The sequence below is a fragment of the Lycorma delicatula genome, chromosome 3, assembly GCF_047948215.1.
Source record: "Lycorma delicatula isolate Av1 chromosome 3, ASM4794821v1, whole genome shotgun sequence".
NCBI classification, from domain to species: Eukaryota; Metazoa; Arthropoda; class Insecta; order Hemiptera; family Fulgoridae; genus Lycorma; species Lycorma delicatula.
The window spans coordinates 67,283,271-67,303,493 of NC_134457.1; the positions used below are offsets into that span (position 1 = coordinate 67,283,271).

General features: G+C 30.3%; 1 protein-coding gene across 1 annotated transcript in view; it reads left to right on the forward strand.

The window, feature by feature from the left end:
* LOC142320908 (limbic system-associated membrane protein-like) overlaps positions 1 to 20,223 on the forward strand; it is a 1,137,362-nt gene that overhangs the window by 393,589 nt on the left and 723,550 nt on the right. The window contains exon 3 of the mRNA XM_075358890.1: positions 2,850 to 2,890. The gene's annotated coding sequence lies outside the window, so the exon portion shown is untranslated. The remainder of the gene's footprint in view (positions 1 to 2,849; positions 2,891 to 20,223) is intronic.

Below are 20,223 nucleotides of genomic sequence, written 5' to 3' on the forward strand. Positions count from 1 at the left end.
TTACGTGATTGTTTTTCTTCATAAAATAATGAACTATAACTAAAACGTAATTACTCAGATTAATCAGGATATAAAGGAAAACTGTTTCTTCTGACCCCCCTTCATTATCCTTTTCTAATTTCATTTTATTTTCATATTCAGTATTCATTTTTATATAAAAAAAGAAACTGTTAACACTTTTTTTTATTATTAATACTAATGTTTTATTTCACCTTTTATATTCATGTTTTATATTATTATTTAATATTGAATTTTTATTAATTTTAAATATATTTTTATACTTCTATTTAGAGCCCATTACAGAGCACTCTGACTGAATTGTGTAATTTTTTTAAGGGAATTCTTATCATAATATTGTTAATTTCACTTTCCTTTAAGAAGTAAAAATGTTTTTTTTTTTTTTTTTTTTTTTTTTTTTTTTTTTTTTTTTTTTTTTTTTTTTTTTAGTAAGTGTATGAAATCAAAAATTAACCAGAAATCTCCGAAATTAACCAGAAAAAGCAGTAGCTTGAAAAATGAAAATCGATGATATAAATTGTCCACACTGGGCAATAAGAACCAGTAAAGTGTATTTTACTTCTTGGGATGAAGAGGTAATCAATTTCCGGCCAGGACAACCCGCCCGGAGGGCCTAGCTACGGAAGACGTACCGTAAGCACGCCAGGAGTAGCTATTATTCACTAATAAAATGCTATTTTTTTTACTAATAAAAATTTGAATAGGTTTTAGTAGAATGTAGCATCAATGTTTTAGATGCTACGTGAACTATGAATAGTATGAATGAATATAAACAATGATTATTATCTTTCCGTAAAAAAAAGATTTCTTTTCATTTTCGTAAACAACATAAATGTGCAGGTGATTATTTCTGACCCTAATTTATAATTAAAAGAAAGTAAATTTTTATTTAATGTGATCTAAAATAGAATAATGTTCAGGTAATATGAGGGTTTGTGTAAATATCTCAAATGATTAAATTTCCTTCTGTCCCATTCTGATGAATATGATTATGTATTTGTAAATAATTTAAATCGTTAAAAAATTGTGGTAATTTTACCCGTACTTAATTAAATTTCCAACAGATTTTACTTTCCTGGCATCATAGCACTAGATAGTGCTATAATGCCAGAGAAGCAAAAATGAAAAGCATGGTAAGAAAAGAAGAAAAAGCATGGTTAAGAAGAAAAGCATGGAATCGTCAAAAAATGGGATATAGGTTTCTTTTTATTTCTCGACGATTCATGTCCCAGGGACCCAAATAAACAAGAAAACAAAAATGGGAGTAGTGCTCATACTTATATACGTGTGTTCGTGCGTTTTCGTGTTTGTGCCGGCGTGTATGTAATTTTTGACTGATTCTGATGAAATTAATACAGATACTCGTGTGTACAGCGTAATTTGTTAGTAAAATTTTCCAGTCAATATTTCCAGGAGTGGTAGAAAGTTTATTGGGACCAATTTTTTCAAAATTTTGCCAACGTAACCGTACTTTATATTAAGCTCAGTACTTGCGTGCATGTTTATCTTACCGTTTAAAAAAAAATTCCCCAAAATTTCTCCTTTTGCAAAAATCGAAAATATTTCCTTTTTATTAATTGCATACTTTTTTAACTGACTTTTTTTATCTTCCTAGTGCAAGTAATCAAAAAACAATTTGTGGGCAAATTGGTGATGGGGGAGCAGATTAAAGATTAAAAATATTGATTTTAAAAAACATTTTTTAAACTCTTTTTGGTTTCAGTTTTTTAAACTTTAAATATTATTAAAAGTTTAAATAATAAACTTTTAATAAAGTATTATAATAAAATTTCATCATAATTCACCCTCCCCCCCCCCCAAATTCGACAACAAAGGAATCCTTGGCAATTTTTTATTTGCTGTATATTTTTCACAGGAATTTTTTTAGTTTCTTCCATTTAATATAGTATACGTGCAAAGATCAAAAGATTTTCTTGATTGGTGTTTTTGGAGTTGGGAAAGAAGGAAAAAATATAAAAATACCGATATTATAAAATTTAAAAAAATATATATATATATTTTTTTATTTAAACATATGATATGTAATTTTACAATAAAACTTCATTATAAATTAACCCCATTCCAAAAATCGTATCTTAGGTAACTTTTCTCACGTAATTTTCAACTATATAAGAATAAATAACCAATCCTAGTAAAGAAATATAAGTTTATCATCAGCTTTTTTTCTATTCAAATCTTCCAAAGTACTACTTTATGACTGCTTTAAATCCGTAACACTGGAAGTATCCAAGATTATTGGAATTGCCGGCCTCCATGGCGCGAGTGGTAGCGTCTCGGTTTTTCATCTGGAGACCCCAGGTCGAATTCCGATCCAGACATGGATCACATACGCCACAAATCATTCATCTCATCCTCTGAAGCAATACCTAACGGTGACCCCGGAGGTTTAAGACTGTTGGTACAATTAGTATCGATTGTTCCGAATTTAAAACTCAGACAGGAAATTGGTTTTTTATGATGGACATATTCATAAAAATGTCCACAAAAAAATGATTTAAAATTTTTTCTTCAAAACTATTTACATGAGATTTTTTCAAATATATTAGCTCTATGTTATGAAACTCGCCATTGAAAATAATGGATACCTCATGATTGTTTTATTATAATTATTTTTAGCTATTTTGGATTTCTTGTAAGTTAAAAAAATTAAACTTCTACATTCTACTCCTTAACATGGAGGATGTTGTCATAATTTTTTAAGTTAAATAACAAATAAAAATCTTAGATATATCATCTTACGTATAATATACACATGTAGTAAGTAAATTCTGTTATATTACAGTAATTTACATGTCTATTTTCTTTTTCAGGATACTACAGTCGAATCCTGACTTGCTTGTGACATATTTTGGTAAGTAAATCATTATTTTTTTTTTTTAATAAAAATGTAATAATACAGATTATTCCAACTTTATTCAAATGCTCTATTCGATTGTAGCTCTATTGGAAGTATCCTTTTATCACTCTTTTTAGATGTTCCTTAGTTTATAAAAATATCATAATACACACACGCACACACCATATATATATATATACTGTGTGTTATACTTAATATGTTTGGTTTTTTTTTTATACAGTTTAGTTGTTCTGATTATTACGGGGCTTAAACAATACAATACCATAAATAAAATTTCAAAGTAATAAGAGCTATAATGATGTTTTAATGTATATAACGATTATTTATAATGTGTATAAATTACTTCAAATTCCTTCTCAGGTTTTTTTCATAAAATCTAGGAGACCTTGTAAGATTTTCATAAAATGTATGGGGTAATTTGTAACGCTTTCAGAATAAGATAGCCGCACCGTTGATGTTATTGTCGATGAACATACGGAGAGGGCTAATTATCAATTTTACTTTAGCATAAGGCATCAGTCGTCTATTAGTTTATAATAGAGACAGTTTTCATTTTCTAAGATCGCTAACAAGTATTATGGAAAAGTTGATTGAATATAAAATTAAAAAAAAATCGTACTAAAAAGTAAAAAAAAAAAAATTGTTTTCAAGAAAAGTACTTTTAAAAATATTACGTTCAAAAAATTTACTTTAAAAAAATCTTCTATTTATATATGACTAAAACGAAAAGCATGGGGGTTGTTCTTATATACAACGACTTTATAATTGGGTGTTCTCATTTGAACGTTAATTTATAATCATGAGTTACAAGAAATGGAAAAAGAAGACTATCCGTGGAAAGAAATATACCAAGTAACGGAGAAAGAAGTTGAGTCAAATTATGGCCGAAAATATGAAAAAAAATTATCTTAACGTGGTTCATAGGTGATTCATGAAAAGAAAAATGCGATATGTAAGTAAAATTTTATCAGCACTAGGAAAGTTAGGTTATGCAACAGAATTTATTGATCTAATTTCCAAAACAGAAAGGATTAGTTAAAAAAAAATAAATATGAATTTTAAATATATATTTCTTTTATATCTATGATAAATATAATATTTATGAGTAATTTACACTTTTGTACGTAAAAATATTATAATTTAAAAAAAATAATTAATGTATTTTAGTACTTATTAAAGTTTGCTAGCATTTTTATGTTGGTAACCTTTTCCACTGTCTCATATAGAAGAAAACTCCTGTCGATTAAAAAGCTAGATAAGCAATAAAAATCTTTTATTACAAGTTACAGCGGATTGTAAAATTTGTGATACTCTTTTATGATGTTATTGAAAAGCTTTTTGCATTGGTTTAACGAATTATAATTTTAAAAATTATAGCTTTTTCAATTTTTTTTTCTACATATTTTACGACCACTTTAGGTAAAAACAAAAAAAAAAAAAATTTTTGCTTTATCACTTGTGCAAGATTATTGTAGAGATCACTTCTTATGAACCAAAAATATTTCGTTTTAATGTAAAACATGTCATTCCGATCGATGAGAAGATTAACGAAGCAAAATTATGATTAGTTAAAGAAAGAAAAAATAGGTTAAGTGAATAGACAAAACAGATTGTTTAAAGGCTGTGTTTTTTTTGCATTATAAGTTTACCCTGCCACACTTTTTAGGAATCAACTATTGGCATAAACCTGATGAATTCATTTAAAAATATTTTTAAAAAATAAAATTTTGTCCAGGTTGATATGTTTTCTTTCAGTTTTTAATTAATAAGTATTGATTCAGTAATATTTATATATTACTTAAAATATCTTATGATATTTTCTTCGCTTTTACTTCCTTGTACAAAGTAAAGGAAATAATGTAATAGCGAAAAATTTCGGTTTTTAAATTTCAACGGAAATATCCATTTTGACCATCCCTAAATCCATTTTGACTATTTTCGGTGTGGCGTCTGTACGTACGTACATACATATATGTCTCGCTAACTCAAAAACGATTAACCATAGACTGTTAAAATTTTTGATTTAGGACTGTTGTAACATCTAATTGTGCACTTTCTCTTTTGATTGCAATCGACTTGACCAAAAATGTTATAAAAGCCCAAAACCAAAAAGTTTGGATCTTGGACTTTTTGTTAACTGCAGTAATAAACTCTCATTGAGAGTTTTCAATGATATATCGTAAGTGGTACTTATTTTCATTGGTTCCAGAGTTATAGCCAAATAAAATTTTAATTAATGAAATATTTGGATCTTACAATGAGAAGACACATTAGTTCGAATCCGAATTCATTTCCCTTTTTTTAACTTTTTTTTAAATTAATTAATAATTATTAACTTCTGATTTAAAAAACATTACAATAAATAATTATTCAGTAATAACAATAAATAAAAAAAAACAAAATCAAAAGTTATTAGTGAAATAAAAATTTATGTATTTTTCATTTTAAAAGAATGTGTATATATAATTTAATAAGCGTACAAGGAAGTCATGGGGTGTCCACATCAGAGTTTTTTTTATTAGCAATTTATCTATAGACTTTTCAAAATATTTTTGTTTTAGACATTTACGTTTAATACATAAGTTCTTCATTTTTTCTTATTATAATGATATTTTAAAAATATTTCTCACAATTAAAAGAATGGTTAATAAGTTTCGTAGAAGATTTTAAGTTTAAGTTTTCGTAACCGTGGCTCAAGTTTTGGCTACTTCTTAAAATATTTAAAAATGTATCAAACCCATAATAAGTAAATTTTATATTTAATTTTTCCGTTCTAGATTCAATTCATAAAAATTAAATCCCGTAGTTATTGTAAATAATTTTATTAAAACTTTTTTAAAGCCTCCCATTTCCACTTATAGAAAAATATTTTTTAATTTACAGGTTTAACATTAATTAGATATTTAATATTAGTAAGGCTTGTACAAGCCGAATTGGCACAGATCTGATCTGGGCGATAGTTGCCTAGCGCAGGACTATTATATACTACTGTGGAAGACACATATATGGTGTAATTTTTTTTTTTTTTTACTAATTTTTTTAGACTAATTTACGATATAATTTTGTTTTAGTATTTTTTATATGTTTATTCCAATCAGTAAACAAAGTAACATCATAAATTTCTAATTATTTTGTCTTAATTTGTATAAAAATATAAATAAATTATAACCGAATAAAACAATACATAAACTTTTTTTTAAATACTTAAAAGTAAAAAAAAAAAAAAAAAAAAAAAAAAAAAAAAAAAAAAAAAAAAATATTAAATATAATTATTACCTTGACATGTAGGTATTTCTTGTTTTTATATTTATTTTTACTTATTCGACAATCCTTTTTTCAGTAAAACTTTTATAATGTATTTCATTATAAATTCTGTAACTAGCACTAATACAAATAACTAAAGTAAAAAATTACAAAGTTGCCGATATAGCACTTCACTCACTAATTCATGTTTTCGTCTCCTTCTGATAATTTTGATGAACTCTCGCTTTCCAAATTGATGATGACACGTTCTATTTGTTGTTCTAGAGGTGCAGTTTGCGATCCCTATCTTCGTTTTTTAAAACATGTTTGCAACATTTTATCCAGTCCTCGACTGTGAGTTCTGCGAACTTTTTGTAACAAATCTTCATTCTTGAGCTGTCGTAAATTGTACATTTTCGGCTGCAACCCGGTTCTTCACACGTGCCCATATCACCTCGATGGGATTCAAATCGGGGTGATATAGGGGTAGGCGTAAAACAGGAACCCGCCTTCCTCCAACATCGTATCTATCTTATATGTTTTCAGATGAACTTTATTCTTTTTAATTGTCTCATACAACTGAACTTTCGTCAAATTTTCATGTAATGGTAAGCTGTTACTTTACAGCCAGTCAATCAATCATCGATTGTTTTGTTGATGCTGAATTCGGGCTCGGCTTTCTTCAGCATTGTGATAAGACGCATTATCTAAAATAACGACACTGTTTACTGGCAAATTAGGCATTAATTTTTCTCTTATCAACTTTAAAAACATATTGCAATTCATCTGAGAATGATAATCACCTGAGGAGGATTTGGCTTTCCATACTGTCAAGCAATTGGGAACGGTAATCCCAATTCACCACCGGCTGGATAATTATTATCTATTCTCCTTTTGAAATTGACGCAGCAAATCTTTCAGCCGCATTTGAAGGTTGCCAACATTTCCATTGGCAATGAGAACTTAAAATATAAATCTCATCGACGTAGACAATTGATCTTCCTTCAACTCTATATTCTTCCACTTTATTCAAATACTCAAACCGTTTGTTATCATGTTTTTCAATAAGAATTGCCTTGTTACTTCTGATTCTCTTCCGTTTGAAGACCATGCTTAACAAAAGCGTCCGTTAGCTACTCTTTTTCCCAGTAAATGCCCCGTATTTATTAAAATAAAGTTTTTCGGTAAGTTTCCTTAGAGAAGACAAGTAGTTAAGTAAAATTTTAACACTTTTTTTTAACAAATTTTATCACAACTGTCCGGGTTTGTCACTTCCTTTTTGCTTTTTATTCCTTTGCGATGAGAACTGTTTTTTTTTCCGAAGTTATTTCACCACCAATTCGATAAACTGTTCTTTTGTAGATTCCTGTTGCACACGCAACACGTTCTACAACGTTTTTTTGGGTCAGTAACAAACATTTCAACTGCAGCTTCTCCTGACATGTAATTAAAAACTTTGTGTATAATTTCTTTCCCTTAGCGGTGAATGTCTTTTCCACGTAAATTAGACATAATATGCAAAATAATAAAATCAATTCACTAACATAATAATATAGCCGACAAAAATTTACTAATTTAACGCGAATAAATTACTTTTAAAATCTCACTTAAGACTTTAATTACTTTCAAGAATTGAAACTCAAAGAACGCTTTAATCGGACGACAACCTTAGTCTTCGGGCACACACAAATGTGGACTAATTTTAACTTCAAATATAGAATAAATTTGAACGGAATCATTTACAAAAAGAAGTTAGTCTCTGAATGAATCAGAATGGTTTGTATAAACAGAGATTTAATGTTTCATTTGAATGTTTAGAATATTCGTTCTCAAAATTCCAGGCCTTCAGGTAGAGCCGTAGAAGGCCCACAGAAAATTGGGGGCGTTCAGGAGGGTCTAGGATAGCTGATTAAAAAAACAAAGGCAAAAATTATGTTTTCCTGATAATTCAAACTAAAATTAAATATCACTAGTACAAAAAATTAAAGGGACACCTATATTTAGGATAAAAATTATTGTTTTCAAACTATTTTAACTTTGCAACCAAGAAGTTTAGAGAGACGAATAAAAAAAAATAAAAAGTGCTCTACTTTTTGACAGTGTACTTCAGATATAAAAAATCATCAAATTAAAAAAAAAAGATTGAGACTGTGACATGTATCACCCGCTCTCAGATTAACCCAAGCTCGTGTTACAGTCTCAGTCATTAAAGATTTCAATGACTCGGCACAAATGAACAAAATCCAAAAACTGCAACTAGATTAAAGACCTCAACAATTTTTCATTAAAGTTAGATCAAAACCTTTTAATTTCCATATTTATTTGTATCCATTCATTGCTTAGATCGGGAGAAATGCAGCATTAAAGACCAAAGTGGCCTTTTACCTAAAGTGGAATGTTTCGGTTCAGAAAATTTTTCAGAAAACGATTTTAATCCAGTTTACTAAAAAAAAAAATTAGTTTCTCCCATGCGCTCAATCAAACGCGAAGAAAAACTTTTCTTTACTCTGATTTTTTTTTTTTAATTTGTGATTTTTGAAATCTGAAGTGTACTGTCAAAACGTAGAGTATTCGAATTTTAATTTCTTTTTTTATTCGTCTCTCTAAGCCCCTTGATTGCAAAGTCAAAACCGTTTGAATACAATAATTTTTTATCATAATATATAGGGGTCCCTTTAATTTTTTGTTCCAGTGTATAATGTAGCAGTAGCGCGAAACAAAAAAAATAAAGCCGATTTATATTCTTTGTTATACAGCCTACTTTACTAACGTAAAATCGAATCTTTCTTTGTTGTGTGTAGCACCAATGTATCATTTTGACGACTACTTATAACAAATATGTCAAAATAAATGAATATTTATTATACACAAACCATTATTTTCAATTATCAACGAAGAAATGAAAAAAAGTGACAGAAAATACATATACAACAAAAAATAAAGTTAAAATAGAAAAAATTAACAATTTTCAATTTTTGAACATGAATTATGAACAAATCTATAATCGGATATTATATATTTTTATACTAAATTACAGCTTACGTCATCCTGTTTAAGATGCCTTTTGCCTTTTAATTAAAGAATAATTTATCATTTCTCAAAGATATATTAAAATTATTAAGTCATCCATACTTACGAATTCTGTCACATGCGGTAAACGTTAATTGCGTGTTTAATTCCTGTCGGTGCATGTTGCATTTCAAACCTATATAAAGGCAGTAATTGTTTCTTTTATTTTCATTAGCATTTTCCCGTGCAATCGGTAGCAGGCGTTTCTAAGTCAATCTTTTACTCACGTATTTGTGAAGTCAACACCGTGACGGTTTTGACCACAACTAAAGCAAAAAAGAAGAAACGGCAGTACAGTGCGGAATATATTAAATGCGGATATCTATCAATTATATCAAATCTTTTTTCAGCAGTTTCCAAGCAAGACAATGATGGACTTCGAGCTTCGTGCAATATCTCATTGTTAATTGTTAAAACAGGCAAACCACACACTATTGGGGAAGATTTAATTTTACCGGCAGTAAAAGAAGTAATGACCACTGTGCTCCATAAACCAGCGGCAGATATTTTCCGAAAAATTCCTTTGAGCAATAGTTCTGTTCAGACGAAATGATGAGATGCCTGAAAACATCGTAGAATCATTACGCAATCATCTAAAGACTTATCAATTTTCAACTCAGTTGGATGAGTCCACTTTACCAACTAATGAAGCATGATATTGTTATAGGTGAGGTTTATCGAAGATGAGAAAATATGTCAAAACCTATTATTTGCTAGAAATTTAGACAAATACAAAGGGAGGAGCCATATACAATACACTGGAAATGAAAAGGACGAAAAGGAAATTCTTTTGAAGAGTATTATGTCAATTGCTACTGTTGGCGCTCAGACTACGACAGGATGTTACAAAGGCTTCATAGCGTACTTAAAAAATAAAATTTCAGACGTGCTTACTTTACATTGCGTCATTCATCGCCAACATTTGGTTGCGAGGAACCTGATTGAATGCCTACACACATCACTGAAATATGTTATCAGAGCAGTTAATAAAATCAGAAGCAACTCACTAAATGACAGATTATTTAATCAGCTTTGTGTTGCCAATGATGAAGATTTCAACCGCTTTCCGCTTCACACAGAAGTGCGCGAGCTATCAAAAGGTTCTTTTCTGACTCGATTTTACAATCTGTTTGACTCTTTGATACAGTTCCAGGAAAATAAAGACACAGAGTAGTGCGACAACCTCATTATATCAAAGAATGATATTGCGTATTTGACAGACAAACATGAATTGTTTAATGATGTTAATCTCCAGATTCAAGGCGACTACTTGAATTTGATTAAAACAAAAAGTGTCGTTGTTGCTTTGGTAGTCAAACTGCTATTACACAAGAGAAATACTGGCAGACGTGAATGTAATAACTTCCCTTGGATCCCTTGGTGATTTCAAAGAACAATAATAAAAATAAAATTCAAGAATGGCTACCAAGAATTTTGGCTGCAAAAGCCAATCCCGCAACTATACCCTGGATGATGGTCGATTGTTCAACGATTTATGATAGCACTTCCATCGTCGTATTTGTCTGAACATGGATTTACTGCTATAGCAACGCTGCAAACCAAAAAGAGAATTCGGCTGCATGTTACCGAACGCGGCGACTTACGGCTGTTTTTAACTAAATTCGAGCCTGATAATAACAAACTCGTTAAAGCACATCAGATTCATCCTTCACATTAATGTAAGTGTAATTTTTCAATTGAAAGCTTTCGTTTTAATTATTGTATTCTTATGTTTATTATGCTATCACTATTGTTGTTTTTTAATTATATAGATACAATTGTAATTTTTTTGAAAACAATTTTTTATTAAAAGTACTTCCAAATATGGTTTTAATTGCTCTCATTTAAAATGTAAGTTTCAACTCGGAAATAGGATATGCCACGTTTAAAAAATTATTATTTTCAACAGATAATCAGTTTAAACATTTTGGGGAGCGCTAGAAAATGTTTAATTCTCAATGTAGGTGGTAGGTGAAAGGTTTTGAGAATAATGGTATAGAATGACACATAGTTCGGTTATTATTTATACAAACCTGAATAAATAAATTTTTCTTATGTATGATTCATAGCTTAGGCTAGCTACGGTTGTCTATCATTCTCAGAACGAGGGAAGAGCGTAGCATACATCAATCTTATGCGTTTTTGGCTTGGATATTTTATACAGCTATAGGCCTAAAAATAAATACATTTAGGCCTAAACACTAATCAGTAACAACCGATTAGTCTGTATAATATTGCATAACATATCTATTTCAGTATTTAATAAATAAATAAATTATTAATTTAATAATATATAAACTCAGTATTAAATAAGTAACTAATAAATATAAGACGAGAATTGGTTTATTAATTGGAATATACAATATTCGTACCATATACATGCTGTCTTTAATCGAATAGTACTATAAATCCGTGCTCGTGAGGCAGCAAGATATACAGCTATGCTGTTCATCAAATCTGTCAATTCGGCTTTGACAGGCTATAAATATGTAACCCACCGGGTTGGCCTAGTGGTTAACGCGTCTTCTCACATCAACTGATTTGGAAATCGAGAGTTCCAGCATTCAAGTTCTTTTTACGTCAGTTATTTTTACGCGGATTTGAATACTAGATCGTGGATACCGGTGTTCTTTGGTGGTTGGGTTTCAATTAACCACACATCTCAGGAATGGTCGAACTGAGACTGTACAAGACTACATTTCATTTACATTCATACATATCATCCTCATTCATTCTCTACAGTATTATCTGAACGGTAATTACCGGAGACTAAACAGGAAAAAGAAAGAAAGGTTATAAATATCGATACTATACTTAATATATATATTATTATAGATTTAACAGCTATTTAATGTTAATAGAGATTTAATTTAAATCCTAAGATAGGCTTCTCCCTTTATACGAAAACCGATTCCTAATGATTTTTCATAGACTTTCCCTTGTTCTGTAGTGCATTCTATCACAATAGAAAGGAATATGTATATATATATATTTTTTTTTTTTGCTATATATATATATATATGTTTCAGTTGTTCCTAGCGTTTCTAAATTTTTACACAGCGTTTTTTGAATGATTATTCCCCATAACTTGGTTTAGGAATATGGAATCGAAACTTTTCTGTGCATGAAAAATTTTCATAACTTACTTGAACTTAAACCCGGAATCATGCTAATGAAAAGTTAACAGTTCACCATCAGTGTCGGCTTTTGTATCCATACATGTTGTGTTTTTTATTTAATTTTTTTAATATATTTTTTAAAAATTGGCAGATAAGGTATTGAAAGAAACTCAAAATTCCGTTAATAAATAACAAATGAAACTGGTTTTGTTGATCGGTTTATTACTTTAACGTTCGTTTTTGATCATGTTAACCACTTCCAATTCATTAGTGCGCAGGTTGAACAATTTCTGGCGATTTAATTTTCTCTCTTAACTTTTCAGGTTTAAGATAGTGTAATGTCAAATTAAGTAATCGTAAATCCACGTAACAGTATTCTAGATAAAGTGCGAGTATTTAATATATTTCGTAATTACTACTTCGCTAGATAGTTAGCGGTAAAACCATTTAATGTTTTGTCTACTATTTCTTAATTGCAAGTATCGGTAAAACTAAATACTGTACGTTTTGGGTTGGTGTCAGTAATTAACTCCAACCTACTTTATATGGAAAACTAGATGTGTCACATTCTATAATACTTTCTTCTTAATTCACCCTTGAAAAATGAATTCACAACATAAGATTTTAATAATTTATATTAATTAAAAGACCAAGTTTACCTATTATTAAAGTGTTTTAACTAATTGCATCTGCTTAAATAATTATTTAATTACAACTCAATGTTTATTTTTTAAATGAAACTTAAAACTAATTTTTATGTATATTATTCTTTAATTAAATCTACTAAAACGTTTCATATTTCTCTTATACTTTTTTAAATTTTAATCTTAAAATTATATAACGTAATGGTTTTAATATATTTTATTACTTATAAACCGGAAGCAGATTCTTTATTATAAGTTTTAAGTTAACTTTTTATAAATTTCGTTTTTTTTAAATATCTTAGCCTGTTTGCAGTTTTAATTTTTCCTTGCAATTAATTTAAAATATTAAATAGGTAATGTCATATGAAAAAACAAAATGTTTTTTTTTTACATTTTTTAAGAAAACAGATTAATTTGTAATTTATAACCACTAAGCATTTAATAATTCTGCGGTTACTGGAATTTGCTTTTTGAATAAATAAGTTGTTAGGTTGCTTTTTATTCTTGGCGAAAGTAGAGTAAAATATTGCCATTTTCTTGATCTTGGCTTTATCTAAGTGGTTTATATGATGAAGTTTTCTGTCCAATGTTTGATGCGGGTTTGGTGGTCGTGACCACACTTTAACATCTGTGGCGACTTAACAGGCTTTTCTGGACACTCTGTTTCCAGATGCTCCGGAGGGTGAAGCAGAAGTCGGCGTTAGGGCGGATGAGACACCATTCCCTTGCGTTCGGGCTGTGGAACCTGTAGATGTAGACCGAGTGGTTTCTCGAATGGCACCGAGAAAGGCATTGGGGATTGACCAACTTGACCCGGATATTTTCTGTCATCTGCTGCCTGTCATAAGAGAGCCGCTTGGCAGACTGTTCTCGGAGATCCTAAACTGGGGTTGCTTTCCGACTTGTTGAAAGGTTACTTTGGTGAGGGTGCTCTTAAAATTAGGAAAGGATCCGAGTGAGGTCAGCAGTTATCGACCCATCAGCCTCTTGCCGGTAATCGGCAAGTTGCTTGAAAGTCTGGTTGTGGAACGGCTCTGGGAAAGCATCGATATGAGAACTGTTGCTGTTTAGCAACCACATTATGCAAGTAGCGGCGGACGCCGTCTCTGTGATGCACAAGCTTAGAAGAATTGCTCGAAAGGATTACGGACTCTCGGGCCGTCAGTTGTATACGGTATAACGAGGTGTCTTCGAAAGTATGACCTCTTACGCGACGTCCTTTTGGCCGCATAGGTTGGAAAGAAATCGAGCGCTAATTCAAAATTTAAGAAGTGCCCAGCGTAGAGCCTTAATTGTGTGCACTGGTGTTTTTAAAACCACCTCATACTAAGCTGTCACTGTATTGGGAAAGGTTCTCCCAATCGATTTAGTGGTGAAAGTCCGGGCGGCCATGTAGAAATTGTGAAGAGGCAGGGAGGTTGAGGTATTTAGGATGCGGTTTCGAACCGAGCCTGAACCGGAGCGGAACAGTGATCTCAATGCATCGGTTCTAAATTTCAAACAGTTGCCCATCTCCCGCCTGCGGAGGAGGTTTTACAGCCTCGCGATGCAGGCATGCCTCACGATGGAGGCATGGCAACAAGAATGGCACGCCACGACTAAGGGAAGGTCCTTGTATAGATTTAAACAGAACCTGGGGGGGGGGATGGTATGCCTCACGTTCGTTTTTAACTTCAACGGGAGCCCGAACGCTCTCCAACCATGTAAATTTAAACCAACATTTGTTTCGGTTCCACCTGGCAGCTGATGAGCTGTGGGTCTGGAGGTCCAGTCGAACGAACACATGATGATGTTCGATTGTCCAGTTCTTGGTGGCGGGTGGGGGCAGAACACAGGCCACCTTGGAGCCTTTGAGGTCAAGGGGAAAATTGGCCACTCACAAAGTGGCGAGTCAGTGTGGCGAGAGCCGCATTGTTGGACCGTGTGTGAGTTCCTTGATGCGGTTGCTTTGTTCAACCGCATCAGAACATAGGGCTAGAGCCTATATCTCTGGGCTTTCGTATTTATAAGGAATTAAATTTTAACTTAATGTTATCCAAATCATACTTATATTTTTCCCTACATATCCTAAATAGTAATTATTCTAGCTTCAAACAGCTTTTGAATTTCTTTTAAATCGACGGGTTTAGTTTTGTTTTTAATGTTTCTTACGATTAATTTTCTAGATATGTATATATATATAAAAATACCAGAGTTGCACTTATAATATTTTATTTTTATTATAATGACAAAGCTACTTTACAATCTGTTAAGCAAGATAATTGAACAATAAGTAAATAACATCTATTCGAAATAACATTAAGTAGTGACAAACCCAGCGGCTGGTGACTTAACGATAACAACGAAACGAAATAAAAGAGCACTTCTTACAGCCAGATCATAAAGTCACCTAACTGAAACGATAAGGCAAACAAAGAATATTGTTCCTCCGCAATCTTGAAAAATTTCACGAGTTTGGCTATGGAGGACGTTAGTATCTTTTCTGACCTCATGCCCCAATTTAGCCAACTTATAAACGATTACCGTCTAGTCCTCCGAGTACATTGTCAAAGTGTATTTCAATACAGTAGCGGTAAGAAATAAGCGTGCTAGGAAATTCTTCAATTCCGTTATTGAGTTACCTCCTGTCACAAAAATAGGCTCTGGTTACTACTTCGCATGAAAACCCTCATTTTTCACAATGTTTTCAAGAAGACTAAATTTTTTAGATGTAGGAACTGTAAAACTAGATTGGCCGGCCGATGGAACGCGAGCAGTAAGTTCCGTATATTCGTTGGCGTTTTTTCGCCACCGGGATTTCATCACCCTGCCAACTGATCTTTTCGGTTTACATGCGAAAAACTCCATGTCAGGGAGGGTTTGCCTCACTAAGTTCTGTAATATCACATTCACTATCCGTTCATTTTACGTCACCCACGTTGTTGACAATGCCATCTCTAATCAACTTACGCCGCACCCGCTTTCTAGGGTCCCTGTCCAAACATTTTAGCCCGCGTATTCCGTTACTTGTTAGAGCAGAGTTCACGTGAGGTAACATGTAGTTGCTTGTATTTGATGAATCGCCGTTGCTATGGGAAACAGCTTCGAGCTGGTACATAGCAACGCGCTATTGAAATAAATAAAATTCATCTGATTGAAAGACTTAATGAACTAAAAATAAACGAAAAAGAACACAAAATAAAATAAGAACACAAAAACCAAAATACACAAAAAAAGAAAACTAATCGAGAGCCAGAATTCAACACGTCCGCACTGCTACACATCAGCTGGTGTACTATACTTATAATTATGATTTTTTTTTTTTTTTACGTTTTATACGTTATACATATATTAAGAGCTATGTGCAAATTTTGCCAATGTTATTTCAAATCTACTTCTATATTACGATTTTGCTGTATTTCCTAAATACATTTTAACTAATTACTAACTGGGTAAGTTAGGTTTTTAAGGTAACTATACGTATTCAATTGTCTGAAACAAGGTCTCTTCTTTTTTGTTCAACACTTGTTTTTGTTTTTTATTGTTTAACATTGGTATAAATATTAGTTTTTAACGTTTTCCAAGTTTAAAAAATTATTACTCTTAACGTCGTCGTCAATCGTTCTTCTTTTTTCATGATGATTTTTTCATTTATTTTTTCCTTACTTAATTATTTTTTTATTAAATGGCTTAATTGTAATATTTGTTACCTGAAAATTTATTATTAGGTGTAAGGAAGTTTATATATAAATTGTTTATAGCGATTTTTTTCTTTTATAATCCATTACAATTTTGTAAAAATATATTAAATTATTCTTTTTTGTTACAAACAAAAAATTAGTTGTTTATAAAACCTTAGATTTATTATTATTTATTTCAACCGGTTTTTCTAGCTTGCTGCCAGATCTGGGTGTATGTGTATAGGCAAATATAAGTATAAATGCACCGGGTAAATATGCAGACTCAGGTTGACCACTCCTGAGATGTGTGGTTAATTGAAACCCAATCCCCAAAGAAAAAAAAAACACCGGTATCCACAATCTAGTATTCAAATTCATATAAAAGCAACTGCCTTTACAAGGAGTTGAACCTTAGAACTCTCGACTTCGAAAATCAGGTGATTTTGCGGCAACGAGTTTAACCAATTACCGGCCGGCAGGTTAACACTTAAATTTAATCAGGTAAATATAATCTTAACCCTGTAAACTTTTATAAACAAATAAGATGTTCCGGTTAGGTATAAAGTGGGGGAAAAAAATCAAATGTAAATTACAAAACTCATTATTTCTCCTCGCAGTGCTGTTTTCCATAAGATTTTTTCTTCAGTAATAATAATAGTGATGTCATCAAGATAATCAACATGTACTATAAATTGTTTTAAATTATTATTTACTAAATCTTAATTAACACTTATCTTAATTAAAATATATATCAATTTAGAAATAATTCTTCTAAATCATGAATTTAATTATATTTATTTGTTCACCTATCACATCACAAAAAACCCTTCAAACATTAGATATTGGTTTTATATAAAATTAACAAATAGTGAAACAGAAAGAGTAAATATCATTTAAATTCGTTGTACATTCTTTTTTTGAAAGACCATTTCCGAAATTATTTTATTTTCATTTTGGTTTTCTACATAAAGCATTTTTAATGGTCTTTTTTTGTTTACATAATTCATCTTACTATGATGATTCTTGAAAGAATTTCATATTTATTAAAAAACATATTTATGTATTCTTGCAACTTATTGAATTTATTGTAGGTTTGCAATATAATGTTATAATTTAAATCTGAATGGATATAATTATATAAGCATATTAAATTTCTTAGGGGTTACGTCTTCTATTACTGAATTTCACAAGTTATTTAATAAATATTCATTACTTTTATTCTCTTCTGAAAAAATTCTATCGGTTATAATATTTTAGATGAAATGAATGATACCTAATCAAAATATCAGAATGACAGTTTAAAAATTTTCAATAGTTTCTGTAACGTTTTTATGTGACAAGTTATACATAAAATAATCCAACGGTGTCATCATCGTTGAATCGATGCTTCATTTTCATAACGTTAAAATGTCAGACTAAATTTTGAAGCAGATTTAATTTTTTCTACAATGGAAAAATTTATTAATGGAGGTTTAACACACATTTAAAAGGTGGATTATAAATATACGTTTCACTATAATTAGGTCTGAATTTTGTGTTTTTGTTTTTTCTCAGCTTATCAAAACGAAACATATGACCAATTTGTTTAATTAAAAAAAAAAAAAATAATTGCAGATTGAAATACGTGTTATTTGTACAATTTCCAATAAATGGAAAATTATTAGTCTAAAAACGCTGATAGTGAACAGCGATAATTGGAGTAGATTATTTAACTAGCAATTGGTTGTATATAATATTAATAATCTAGTTTAATTAGGTGGTGAATTCAATTAAGGTTAAAATTTAATTAAAAAGGATACCTTTTTGTTTAGTTTTCTAAGTAATTATTTGTTAAAATGAATAAATAAGTTAAAGAAATAATTTATAGTTGATTTTTATGTATTATTAACACCAATAATTCTGATCAGTAATAATTCCGAGATTCATGTTATTCTTTTTTCCAACTACTTTTCTCTTAAAATATAAAATTATATTTCATTATTGATAGATGAAATATCCTTTTTAATAAAATTATTAATCCTGTTTGAATTTTAGTTCATATAAAACGCATAAAACCTTATATACACAGAATTATTTCTTTTGTTAGTTAATTTCGTTTTGTTAGTTTTTTTTTTTTTTTTTTTTAGTTAAATAATCTATTTTCATTTTTAAGTCAGTTTAAATTACTGATAAAATAAATTATTTTTATAAATGTAACTTCTGAAAAAATCACTGTTAAATTTAAAAAGAAACAAGTTGTACAGTTTTTGTACAGGAATTTAAACATTAAGTCTGAAAGTCGTTATAGAATAAGATAAAGTAAAATTATTAATTGTAAAATATAATTTGTACATAAAAATTTTTATTAAATCCTATTACTGAATAAATATTTAAAAAAATCAAATGTCATTATGTCATTATTTCCTGAAACGTAGTCTGCATTTGTAGTTCAAACCTGAAAGAGTAAAAATTAATTGAAATACTGAATTTGAGTTACTTTTAAAACATTTTACGAACATTTAAAGAGCCTATGTTGACAGAAAATCACGCGAAACTTTTAAGAAAAAATCTGTTGGTAATAAGTTACTTTACAGTACAAAAACCTATTATTCTTCTTATTATTTTAAGGGTTATTTATGTACATACACCTTAGTAAATTGGATTAAATCCCTAATCTCTTCATAAGAAGTCCTCAGCGAAACTCCTCAAAAATTACACACTTATGTAATAAAGGTTTTCTTTGCCAAGCACATACTATTAACAATTAAGAATTACTCTCAATACCACTAGAACAATAGATAGAAAAGTAAAATATCATAATAAGTCGAAGTTAAAAACCTGATGAACCAATTAAAAAGAAAATAAAAGTACATGTAACAATTTGAGATTAAGAATCGAATAATGCACAATACTCATATCCGAGTTTACTACAGACACATTAAAACATTATAGGGACACTTAGGTCTAGAACTTACAGTTGATTCAACTTTCTAAAGTCATCCCCATTGTCTAGTAGATTTACTACCAAATGATTTGTGTGGTAGTTAAGTCAAAGTTCGAACTTTGAACAGTTACGTTGTATTTCCTCCCGTACGGACTGTAATCCTAAAAAATTCTGGATCTTATTGTAACTTGTAACCTGCCACTGTTATATTCACTGTTATATTGAATTATATATTATTGACTGTATTGATATTGACTGTTATATTGACTGCTACCACTGTTATATTGATTTCGCCAACTTATTCTGAAACTGCTGTAAGATGTCAATATTGCTTTTGCTCGCGATGTTCCACAGTTGGATCACGTAGGTCTAGATAAGTTTTATAATTGTTGAGTGTACCAGCTAATTAGACAAGGACAAACGAGAACGTCTGCCCAACCAGAACAATTCTTTGAACTTTTCTCAAGAAGGATTTTCTTCTCTTTTAAATGAACTTTTCACGTTAGCCGACGAACGAGGTGCTGACCTAAGTATCTCACACTCTCTGTTTGTGGAATTACTACGCCATCAAAGTTGCCCCTGGGCGATCGTCTTTTCTCATCGTGAATGCCACACGACACTGATTGTCGTGAATGCCACACTGATTAAAAAATTTATTACATTAAATACA